This window comes from Aphelocoma coerulescens, unplaced genomic scaffold (assembly GCF_041296385.1).
Source record: "Aphelocoma coerulescens isolate FSJ_1873_10779 unplaced genomic scaffold, UR_Acoe_1.0 HiC_scaffold_123, whole genome shotgun sequence".
NCBI lineage: Eukaryota > Metazoa > Chordata > Aves > Passeriformes > Corvidae > Aphelocoma > Aphelocoma coerulescens.
Genome location: NW_027183480.1, coordinates 175,078 through 186,273, shown reverse-complemented (window position 1 = coordinate 186,273; position 11,196 = coordinate 175,078). Strand labels below are relative to the sequence as shown.

General features: G+C 58.5%; 1 long non-coding RNA gene across 2 annotated transcripts; it reads right to left on the bottom strand.

Moving 5' to 3' along the window:
- Positions 1 to 2,527: 2,527 nt before the first annotated feature.
- LOC138100641 (uncharacterized) lies at positions 2,528 to 8,987 on the bottom strand. Of its 2 annotated transcripts, none has more exons than XR_011146864.1 (3): positions 8,605 to 8,987; positions 3,827 to 7,751; positions 2,528 to 3,232 (listed from the first exon to the last, which is right to left on the bottom strand). It is a non-coding gene; the product is annotated as an uncharacterized lncRNA (long non-coding RNA). The 2 variants fall into 2 exon arrangements; XR_011146865.1 differs by lacking the exon at positions 8,605 to 8,987 and adding an exon at positions 7,867 to 7,979.
- Between the last annotated feature and the right edge of the window lie 2,209 nt (positions 8,988 to 11,196).

The window sequence follows — 11,196 nt, the reverse complement described above, 5'->3', positions numbered from 1 at the left end:
ATGGGGCAGCCACGATTTCCCTGGGTTTATGGGCACAAGAGGAAATTTCCAGCAGGAAGTGAGGGATTTCCTTTGCTCTGCCTGGCCCTAGCAGGGCTTTGGGAGGCAGAGGGTGTGGGAACAGGAGCTTTGTCCACTGCCTTGGGGGAGTCTCTGCTGTCCCAAAACCCAGCCGAGCAAGTGGTTGTGGTTTAACATCCCGTTCAAAGGAGATGCCAGGCCAGGAACGGGAATGGACTGCAGAGCAGGGATGGTGCCCAGCAGAGGGGTGACCGTCCAGGGGGTCCCAGCAGTCCATCCCTGCTGGCCAGGTTTGGGATGAGCAGGTTGGTGACTGTCCCTGTGCTTGCTCTGCAGGATGAGGAAGCCAGGCCTGCTGAGGAGGAAGATGAGGAGGTGTGGGAGGATGGAGACAGCGGCCACCAAAGGCTGCGGAAGGCACAGATCCAGGTAGGAGACGTTGCCTTCCGAGGAGAGGGACTTGTCTGTCCCGTTGGAATTTGGGGCGTGAGGCCAGTGGAACAAAGGGTTTGATTCCATTTTCTTACTCGGGTTTTCACGTGCCTTAAGAGAGCTTTGTGAAAATGTCATTATCCCTGATTGAATCTCTGGAAAACAGGGATTGAAGCTTTCAGAAGGGGCCCAACCCTGCCTGCACGTATCCAAGTGCAGCCCCCACTCCCTTTGTGTACAGCTGGGATGAGACCTCAGCTGCTGCTACTTGCCCACTCACAAGTTGTGTAGCTCAGAGCCTCAGCCATGAAGGGCCAGGCTGTGTTTAAAACAGCCCAAGGTACCAGAGAGCTGAAGTAATTTCCTAGCAGGTAACTTGACTTGGAAGCTGCATTCTAAAATTTGTCCACATTTAATTTATGTCCCACGTGGAGACACCTAAAGAAGCAGAGGTGGGGTGTTCCTAAGAAAAGAACATCTAAATTCTTTGGTGGTAGAGGGCTTAAAATTAAAGTCTGAGTGGAGGTGCCTTTAGGACACTTCCATTCCAGTATCTGAATGGAATTTACATGAAGTATCCAAATCCTGACAAGCTTGTATGAACTCCAAAGCCTCTGCAAGTGTTTTACAGCCAGGGAAGGAGATAAGAGTCTGGAGTCTCTTCCCAAAACCTGGCTGCTGGTTTGTTTGGCCAGGCATAGGAATAATTGTGTATTCCCTGGGGCTGTCCTTATGGGGAGAGGTTTACTTATGTGCCCTGGGTTTATTCAGTGCCTCTTCAAAGTGATGGAAACTGATTTCATTGAAATGCCAGGGGTGCCAAATGTTTTCCCCAGCCCGAGCTCGGAGCCAGCCCAGTGGGAAGTGGTTTAATGGCCATTTTCCCACTCCCTCGGGGCAGCAGCACTGGAGCACTCGCACCCAACCGTGCCCGAGGTGCCGAGTACTGGCAGGAGGCAAAGCCGGGGACGGGGCAGTAGGAGCTTGCAGTGCTCCTGGAATCGCAGAGCTGGAGCTGTGGGTTAGAACTCCCAGGAGCTGCTGCCTCACTCAAACCTCGTTTCAAGCTCCGCATCCCTCCTGCTCCCTTGGAATGATTGTTGCTTCTGTTGTTGCTCTTTCCCGATACATGATGATTATTATTGTAAATTCCCACTCCATTTCTTCCATAGCCCTTTGCTTCCCAGAGGTGGTGCTTTAGGCAAGCCCCTCCAGCCTGGGAAGGTGCTTTTGGCTCCGCACTCATTCCCAGTCCCCATGAGCAGCTGGACCTGTGCTGCCCCAGCAGGTGCCTTTCCTTCCTTCCTTCCCTGCTGCACTTTGGCTTTTCAAGGGCTCTCTGGGGGGCTGAGGGAGAAGTTCTTTGTCATTCCAGGGCAGCATAAGCCCTGATCCCACTAAAAGCAGGAGGAATCATTTCATCCTTGTTTTTGGATACACCTTTAGTGTTTTCTCTCTTTTGCTGACACTGTGTGGTGAAGCAGCAGCTCCCTGGAATAATTTTTATTTGTAAAACAGTGAATTCCCTGCTGGAATCCCAGTCACAGCCCCCCAGATCAATGTGCAGTTTAAGGCCTTACACCCTGACCAGGACAAGTTCCTGTCCTTAGACATGGAAAACAGGGGAGAACTCAGACTGGATTGGAGCCAGCATCCAGAATGGGGAAAGTGAGGCAGCGTGCTTGGAGAAGGCTGGGGCTGGTACAGGGGGTGTTCCCCGTTGGATGACACCCGTGTGGAGCCGATCCTTCTCTTCCTTTGTCCAAAGTCCGATGGCAAAGGAGTGAAGAACCCACAAGTGGGGCCTGGAAGGAAAACAGTTCTGTTAAAATTAGGCAAAGAATGCACTAAGTAAAAATGGACATCCTTTTTATGTGTGAAAGAAAGTAGGGGAAAAATGTTGAAAAAGAGTTCTTTTATTTGGTGCCACCTCTCATTTTTTTATGGATAAAACCCTCTAGTAAGCAATCAGAACAGGAGTGGGAAAGCCAGGAGCCTTTGACTTCCACAGTGAACTTAATTTCCATGCTTAATTTTAACAATTTCCTCTCTCTCTCAGGGCAGGAAAACCCACTTAACTTGTCCCATCTTTGCCAAAAGCTTTGGTGTTTGAGCAGCCAAACCCAAGGAGCTCTGGCCCCACCAGCCTGTACTGGAGGGCCCCTGGTCCTGCCCGTGGTGTGGGATGAATCCCCAGTTGTCCCCAGAGGGGGCTGCCCTGGTCCCTGCAGTGCCCAGCACCTGAGACAGAGAGAGCCCTGTCCAAAGGGGCCTTTGGCACCTTGTCAGGAATGTGGCAGCAGCCCCAGGAGCAGGCTGGAGGTGAGAACTGGGGCTGTGTTTGAGCCTGAGCAGGTCAGCTCAGTGTTTACCTGTGGGGGGAGCTTGGCCCCACACTCTGAGTTGAAGCGGGATCAGGGTGACAGATGCTGCATTTTGGGCACCCTGAGAGTTTCTCTCCCCCCTGGAGCTTTCCTGCAGGGATGGGGCAGGGCAGGGAGCAGAATTAACCCTGCACCTTCCGTGGCCACTGCTGGCCTTTGTCTCTCTGTTGTGCCATCAGCCTGTGGGAATTTGCTGCTGCCGCTGCCACCCCACCTGGGGGCTGCGTGCTCCTGGCAGCCCTTCCCAGCCCCACACCCGAGCTCCAGCGGTGCCTCCGGGCTGTGTTGGGAGCGTTTGCTGGGAATGGGCCTCATCCCTGGAGTATCCTTTCCTTCCAGAGTGGATGGACAGAGCTGCTGGGCTTGTCAGCTTCAGAGTTTGATTGCAAAAGTCACTGCAGGGAAGAATGACAAGGAGGTTTGTCAGAGTGGTGCTGTCAGACCCCACCTGCCACTCTGTGCTTTGGGTTGGAGGTTGTTGTGTATTGGCCCTGCAGGCAAGGAATGTCCCCTTCCCACCTCAGCCCAGCAGCTCCCAAGGGCTCTTCCTGGAGTACTTATTCTTTGCTTCCCTTTGGGCTAACTTAATCTCCACCCTTCCATGAGCAATTCCTTGGCTTCTCCTGGAGAAAACCCCACGGCAGAGGCAGTCTGCAAAGGAGCCCAGAGCTGTGCTTGGAGCAGAGAGTGCTGAGAGCTGCAGGTGCCTCTGCTGCCCCAGGCTGGCAATATCCCCATGGAACAGACTGGGCAAATGGGATTAGAGGGAGCACAAGTCCCTTCAGGGAAGGGGTTTTCTCCTGTGCACATCAGGCACAGGGCAGGAAGGGAACTTTGGAAATCAGCTGATTTCCCCCAGAAAGCATCACTCACATCAGCATGGATGACATGACCTGTGCCCACCGCTCACCATGCACCCGGCCAGAATCAAGAGCAAAGGTTGGTTTGGGTGTGAGCACTTGAAATAACTTGGAAAGAGAAGCAATCACCTTTTGCTGCTTCTTTCTTTCTTTCAGATGCTGGGATTGCCTCTGGGCACGTGTGCTGAGCTCTCCCTGCAGGGAACCGTCAGGCCTTAACAGCTGTGAGGTTGTGTTCTTCTCAGTGGGGAACTGGAAATAATTATTAATTAATTAATTGCAGAAATGTCTTCTGAACCTTTCCCCTTTCCTGGTAGATCTTCTCTCTCTGCCTCTGAATTTACAGCTGTTCCCTGGTGTCATTGGCCCTGCCTGAATTCCTTGCAGCTCCTCACTGGGAAAACCTGGGGTGACTGAGAGGGGACACAAGAATTGTTTGTGTAGGAAAATAGGAGGGGATGTCGAGGGGAGCGAGGTGGCATTTTTGAGGGAAAAGCTGAGGTGATGTTTAGGAGAGAGAATGCACATTTTTGGGGCAGAAAAGAGTTAATATTGTAGAGGAAGGAAAATTTGGGGGGTAAAACTTGATGTAACCTGTAGGGGACAGAATGAATATTTTGGCATAGGCATAGAGGAGTAGACAAATAAGGAAAATTTTGGAGGCAAAGCGTGACAAAATCTCAAGAGCAGAGAATGATCACTTGGAGGGAAAAATGAGGTGATGAGTACTGAGCATGTGGGGAAAATCTGAGCTAATCTCTAGGGGAGAGCATGAACACACTGAGGTAACATGAGGGAATCAGTTGTGGGCAAGTAGGGAAACTTGTGTAAAAAGAACATTAAATAAGCTGTAGAAAGAACATGTTGAGGTAAAAATGAGGTCATCAGTAGTAGACAGATGGAAAACTTTGGTGGTAAATCTTGATAGAAGCTATGTGGTAGAAAGTAAATAAATATTGAAGGAAGAAGAGGGAATCAGTAGTGGACAGGTAGGGGAATTTTGGGGGGGTAAAACTTGAAATAATCTAGAGGTTGAGAATGAATATTTTGAGGTAAAAATGAGGTAATAAGTTGTGGACAGTTAAGGAAAATTTTGGGGGTCAAACTTGAGGTAATCTCTAGGGAGAGTATGACACACTGACATAAACTGAGGCAGTCACTGGGGCTAGGCAAGGAAATTTGGGGTGTAAAACATGGGAAGATCTGTAGGGCAGAGAATGAACATATTGAGGAAGCAATGAGGTGACCAGTAGTCAAGAGGAGGTAGAATTTGGGGGGCAAACCCTGAGGTAATTATGGAGGAACAGTAAGTGTTTTTGAGAAAAAATCGGACCTAATTTGTAGGGGACAGAATGAACATTTTGGGGATAAGACAGACAGAACTTGCGTGGTTTTGGTTTTACAATCTGGTCAGTATACAGGGGACAAAATAGACATTTTGGTCATAAAATCCTAGTTAATCTGTAGAAGAAAGAACTCCTATTTTGAGGTAAAAAGGAGGTGATCAGAATTGGGCAGGTAGGGAAAATTGAGGGGGTAAAATGTGAGGTCATCTCTAGGAGAGAGCAGGAGCATCCTGAGGTAAACTGAGGGAATTGCTGTGGACAGGTGGGTAAATCTGGGGGGTAAAACTTGAGGGAATCTCCATGGTAGAAAAGGAGTATTTTGAAGTAAAAATGAAGTACTCCGTGGTGGAGAGGTACAGAAAATGTCGGGGGTAGAATCTGAGGTGATCTGTAGCAGAGAGAATGCACTTGATGGGGTAAACTGAGGTTTTATGGCCAGGTAGGGAAGTTCTGAGGGGTAAAAATTGAAAGTGTCTGTAGGGTAAAGAATGAGAATATTGAGGTGGAAATGAGGAAAGAGGTAGTGGACAGGTGGGGAAAGTTTTGGGGGCAAATCTTGTGGTAATCTCCAGAGCAGAGAAAGAATGCTTCCTTGTAAAAAATGAGGAACTCAGAAGGAGACAGATGGGGACATTTTGGGGGTAAAGTCTCAGATCATCTCAAGGTGAGGGAAGGACTATTTGGAGGTGAACTCAGGACTCACTGTGTCCTCCTTCCTTGGCAGCAGCTGGCAGGGAAGGGAGAAGAGGCCTCGGGCTGGAGAGGGGCAGGAGAAAGGCACTGTGGGCAAAGGGACCTCCCTGGCATCCCCAGGGCACCTGTGGGGAACAGAGTGGACACTTTGGGAGCAAAGGGAGGTGAGTGGATTGTCCCTTTGGGGGATGCTGGGATTTAAATCATTCTATCCATTTGCCTGCTGACATTTCCCAGCCCAGGGGCTTTGGCTGCCAGGGCAGCACAAAGATTGTTCCCTGTGTGGTGCCCAGATTTGGGGTTAGGCTTTGCTAGTTCACATGAATTCTACCCAAAGCCCTGAATTGCCACTGGAATAGCCTCCTAGTGCCTCCTGGAGCATGGATATTCCCATGCAGAGCTGCCTATTTAACAGCAGGTGTCAGGAAGCAGCAGAGCTTCCAGGGAAGCTCAGCAGGGTCAGGGCAAGGACAGCTTCATGTTCCATAGAATTTGCTGTTTGTAACCCTCATCCCCCAGCCCCCCCCACCATGTCCCTGGGGCACCTGACAGAGTTCCCTGGAATTCAGCTGCCTGCACCCCCCGAGCTCGGGCTCCAGGTGATATTTGGAAGCAGGAGAAGGCGCTGGCCGGACACGCTCCCAGCCCGTGCTGAGGCAGCCCCTGTGCCCCCGGGAGGACTTCTCTCCCTGCAGGAGCTATTTCATTGCAGAGCCTCTGGAAGTTCTTTTCCCTCAGGAAAGGGATGCACATCCCTGCCTTCAGGGCACCTGCAGTGTGAGCCACCTGTGAAAGCTTTCCATCAGTTGTGCAGTTCCAGCTGGTTCCCCAAAAACTGCCAACTCAATCCAAAGAGATTTCTCTGCCTCTGACCTTTCATTTGAAGGCATCTCTGAGGGCATTGCTTGGCATTTCATTGCTGTGGGGGAAGCTTGCCTTGGCTTTAACGCTGCTGAGGGATGATGTCCTCAGGCTGGAAGGGAAGGCATTTTGGGTGGCTGGGACATAGCTGGCAGGTGTGTGGGAGGTCGGCAGCGGGAATTGCTGTCTGAGCCCCTCTGCAAACAGCCCGTGCCGACATTCCCCGGTGCCAGCTGTTCCTTGGGGTATTTTTGGGGCGTCAGTGGGGTCTGTCGGGGCCGAAGCATCTCCGGGTGCCTGTTCAGAGCAGCCCCTGGCCGAGGGGCCGCCCTTTATCCATGTCCATCCCAGCGCTGCCCAGGCAGCCCAGTGCCCGTTCCCGGGATGTGTGTTTGGCATGCTGTGTGCCACAGGCAGGACACTGCAGGCACAGCTCCTCTCTGCAAATCCAAAGCACAAGAGCTGCTGGTTCCCTTCCTGGGGCTGCTGGCCTTCTCCCTCCCCCCCGTTCCCTGCCAGCTGGGACACACAGAAGGAGCACCAAGGAACACTCCTGGCAATGAGCAGGAGTCACTGAGAGCTCTGTGCAGCTCTGGGCCACAAAAGCTGCCTCAGCCGCCACTGTGATTTTGGCCTGTGAACACTCACCTGCGGGAAATGCCCCTCTGCAGGCAGGAGCAGCTCTGACACTCTCCAGAACTTTGGCCATGGAGCAAGTGAACCCTCAGGACTTGCCTTGCTTCTTTCTCCCTGGAAAGGGACATGGAATGAGCACCTTGACAGCTGTTGGGGAAATCCTGGAAAGGGCAGGAAATCAGGGCTATGGGAAGAGTTTTGTGCTGTCCCCCAAGCGATCACCTGTGGTGTTCCATGATCAGGTGCTGGCCATGGAGCTCTGCCCTGTGGCCATGGCAGGGGCTGGGGTGTAAAGCAGCATTAGCATAAAAGAAGGAGCTGTATTTGCAAAGGAATTACCTTGCTGGCACTTGGCATTGCCATGCCAGGCAGGACATTGGCAGGAGCTGAGATTGGCTTGGTTGGAGCAGGGTGCTGAGAATGGCCAGGTGTGGGTTCAAGGCCCAGATGAGGCATTCACATAAGGGTTCGACTTGGTGCTCCTTGTGTATCCATTCCCACTCAGGAGATGCTGTGCTCTGGAAATAAAGAAGAAACAGTTTCCACTGGACTTTCAAAGCCAGAGGTTTTTGCACTGGAGAGTGCAAGGCGCAGAGAAAGTGGGGGGGGGGGGGGAAGGAGAGCATCAGGTACCGGCTGAGCGGCCCGAGCCCCGGCCCCAGAGCGGGCGCAGTCAGAGCAGGAGCGGCAGCAGCGGACTCGGCGCCAGCGCCCGGCCCGGGGGAGCGGCTCCTCCCGGCCGCGGCGCTGCAGCCGCGCTCGCTGGGCGGGGGCGCGGCGGGCGGGAGGCCCCCGGGGGAGCGGCCCCGGGGCGGGGGGAGGCGGGCGCTGCTCTGCGCAGGGGGTGCGGCGGCCTCGGCAGCGCCGGGGCTGGGGGAGCTGCGCGTCCCCGCGGGGGCTGCGGGCGGGCCCGGGCCGGGAGCGCCACCGCTCCGGTTCCGCCCCACGGGGCGGGCGGCGCTGCGGGAGCGGCGGCCTCTGGGGGTGCCGGGGCCAGCACGGGCGGTCCCCGTGCCCCGCCCGCTTCCAGGCGCGATCCAGCGCCTGCTCCGGGGAAGCGCCGCCCGCCCGGCACGGCCCCGGCTCCCCGCGGCCGCGGCGGGACCGTAGCCGGAGCTCCGGCGGGACCGCAGCCCCGCGCTGGCCGCAGCCGGAGCGGCAGCGCCGGGCTCGGCCCCAGCGCCAATCCCGGAGCGGCTTTTAACCAGCCGCGGCGATCCCGATCCCTAATGCCATCCCCAATCCCACCTCAGTTCTCCGAGCCCGGGAGCCACACCCCGCCCGCCGAGGGACAAGCGGCTCGGCCCGGGACCCCCAGCAGACACCGACAGGACTCGGACCCGAATCCCCGGACCCCGTTCCCGGTCCCACCTCAGCGCCTCGGGCTCGGCGCAGCGCCGGGAGCAGCCCCCGGGGCCGGGCTCCGCACAGCGCTCCGAACGACGGTCCCGCCGCAGCCCGGGACGAGCAGAATGAGCATCCAGCGCACAAAGCGGAGCGGGCGCGGATCCGCCGGCATTTACAGGCGCGGGCGGGGCGGGGCGGGGCCGGCACAGGTGTGAAGGGCGGGGTCCGCACAGGTGCGCGGGGCCCCAGAGCGGCTGCGCGGGGCGGGGCCGAGAGGATTTAAGCCTCGGGAATCGGCCCCGCCGCCATTTGCGCGCTCGGTGCTCGGTGGGAGAGGTTGCGGCCGGACCGGGTTCTGTATCTCTATATATCTCTGTGTCTCTGTATTTCTTTTTCTTTATATTTGTGTTTGCTTCTCTTCTTCTAACCCTCTCTGTTCTTCCCCCTCTGCCTCCCCTCCCCCACCCCCTACACCCCCCCCCCCAACCCCCCCCCCCCCTCTCCCCCCTAGCCCTCCCCTCCCTCCCCCCCGGCCCGGTCCCCCCCATCCCCCCTCCCTTTCCCCCTACACGCCTCAACCCTGCCCTACCCCTCCATCCCCCCCCCTCCTCCACCGTTCCTCCCCCCCCCCATCCCGCGTCCCCCCTGCCCCCTCACCCTGCTCCCCTTCCCCTCCCAATTTCCCCCACCTGCCCTCAATCCTCCCCCTCTGTCTCCCACCTTTCCTTCCACCTCCCCGTGTTCCTCTTCCCGCTTTCCCCCTCTGCACCTTGACCCCCCCCCCCACCTGTGCTCCGTCCTCGTCCTCCCCCCCCTCCTTTCCTGTCCCCCCACCCCGCCTCTCCCTGCACACCCTGAACCCCCCACCTGCCCTCCTTCTTTGACCCCCTCTGCTCCCTTATTCCCGTCCTCTGTCCCGTCTTTCTCCCGCAGCCGCGGGGCTCGGGGCGCCGGAGAATAAAGCCCAGAGGGCCGGAGCCCGGCGCCCCTGCCCTCGCTGGAGCCCCACACGGGGCCGGACCCGCTCGGCGGGTCCCCTGTGCAAACAAGAACACCGCCGGGGCTCCGGCTTTCCACACACACACTGGGGATCCCCTCTTCAGGAGGGGGTCCCGGGGCGGGGGGTGGGTTTCAGGGAGGGGGGTGTGTTGGGGTAGGGTGGGCCCCCTCCACCGGAGGAGGGGGTCCCGGGGGGGGGGTGGGTGGGTTTCAGGGAGGGTGGTGGGTTGGGGTGGGCCCCCTCCAGAGGAGGGGATCCCGGGAGGGGTGGGTGGGTTTCGGGGAGGGTGGTGGGTTGGGGTGGGCCCCCTCCGGAGGAGGGGGTCCCGGGGAGGGGTGGGTGGGGTGGGCCCCCTCCGGAGGAGGGGGTCCCGGGAGGGGGTCAGGGTGGGCCCCCTCCGGAGGAGGGGGTCCGGGGGAGGGGAGTGGGGCGGAGGGGGGACTTTCCCCCCCCCTCCAGTCCCCGCCCCCTCTCCCGGACCCCCTCCTCCGGACGGGGCTCCCCCCGGCCCCCTCCCCGGGACCCCCTCCTCCGGACCGGGGCCCCGGGGGGGGGGGGAGGGAGGGGGGGGGCGGGTGGGGTGGGGGGGCTCGACGGGAGGGGCTGTTGGTTTGGCCTGTGGTCTCTATGTCTGTTCATGCTGCAGAGTGACATGACCCCCTCTGCTTCCCCCCCACCCCACCCGCCCCCCTCCCTCCCCCCCGGGGCCCCGGGGGAGCCCCGTCCGGAGGAGGGGGTCCGGGAGAGGGGGCGGGGACTGGAGGGGGGGAAAGTCCCCCCTCCGCCCCACCCCCCTCCCCCGGACCCCCTCCTCCGGAGGGGGCCCACCCTGACCCCCTCCCGGGACCCCCTCCTCCGGAGGGGGCCCACCCCCCCCCCACCCCCCCCCACCCCCCCCCTCGGGACCCCCTCCTCCGGAGGGGGCCCACCCCAACCCACCACCCTCCCTGAAACCCACCCCCCCCTCCCGGGACCCCCTCCTGAGGAGGGGATCCCCAGTGTGTGTGTGGAAAGCCGGAGCCCCGGCGGTGTTCTTGTTTGCACAGGGGACCCGCCGAGCGGGTCCGGCCCCGTGTGGGGCTCCAGCGAGGGCAGGGGCGCCGGGCTCCGGCCCTCTGGGCTTTATTCTCCGGCGCCCCGAGCCCCGCGGCTGCGGGAGAAAGACGGGACAGAGGACGGGAATAAGGGAGCAGAGGGGGTCAAAGAAGGAGGGCAGGTGGGGGGTTCGGGGTGTGCAGGGAGAGGCGGGGTGGGGGGACAGGAAAGGAGGGGGGGGAGGACGAGGACGGAGCACAGGTGGGGGGGGGGTCAAGGTGCAGAGGGGGAAAGCGGGAACAGGAACACGGGGAGGTGGAAGGAATGAGATAGGGTAGGGAGAGGAGTCGGGGTGCGTTGGGGAGAACGAGGGGGGAAGGGAAAGGCCGGGTGAGGGCGAGGGATGATGGTCAGAGGAGGGGGAGAAGGGGAAGAGAGGGGAGTCGGGTTGGGGAGCGGGGTACGGAGAGGGGAGAAAGGAGGGCTGGGGGACAAAGGAGGGCTGGGGGGGTCGGGGATGCGCAGGGGAGCAGGGAGAGAGGGTGGGGGGGCGCTGGGGAGAGGGCAGGAGGGGGGCTGGG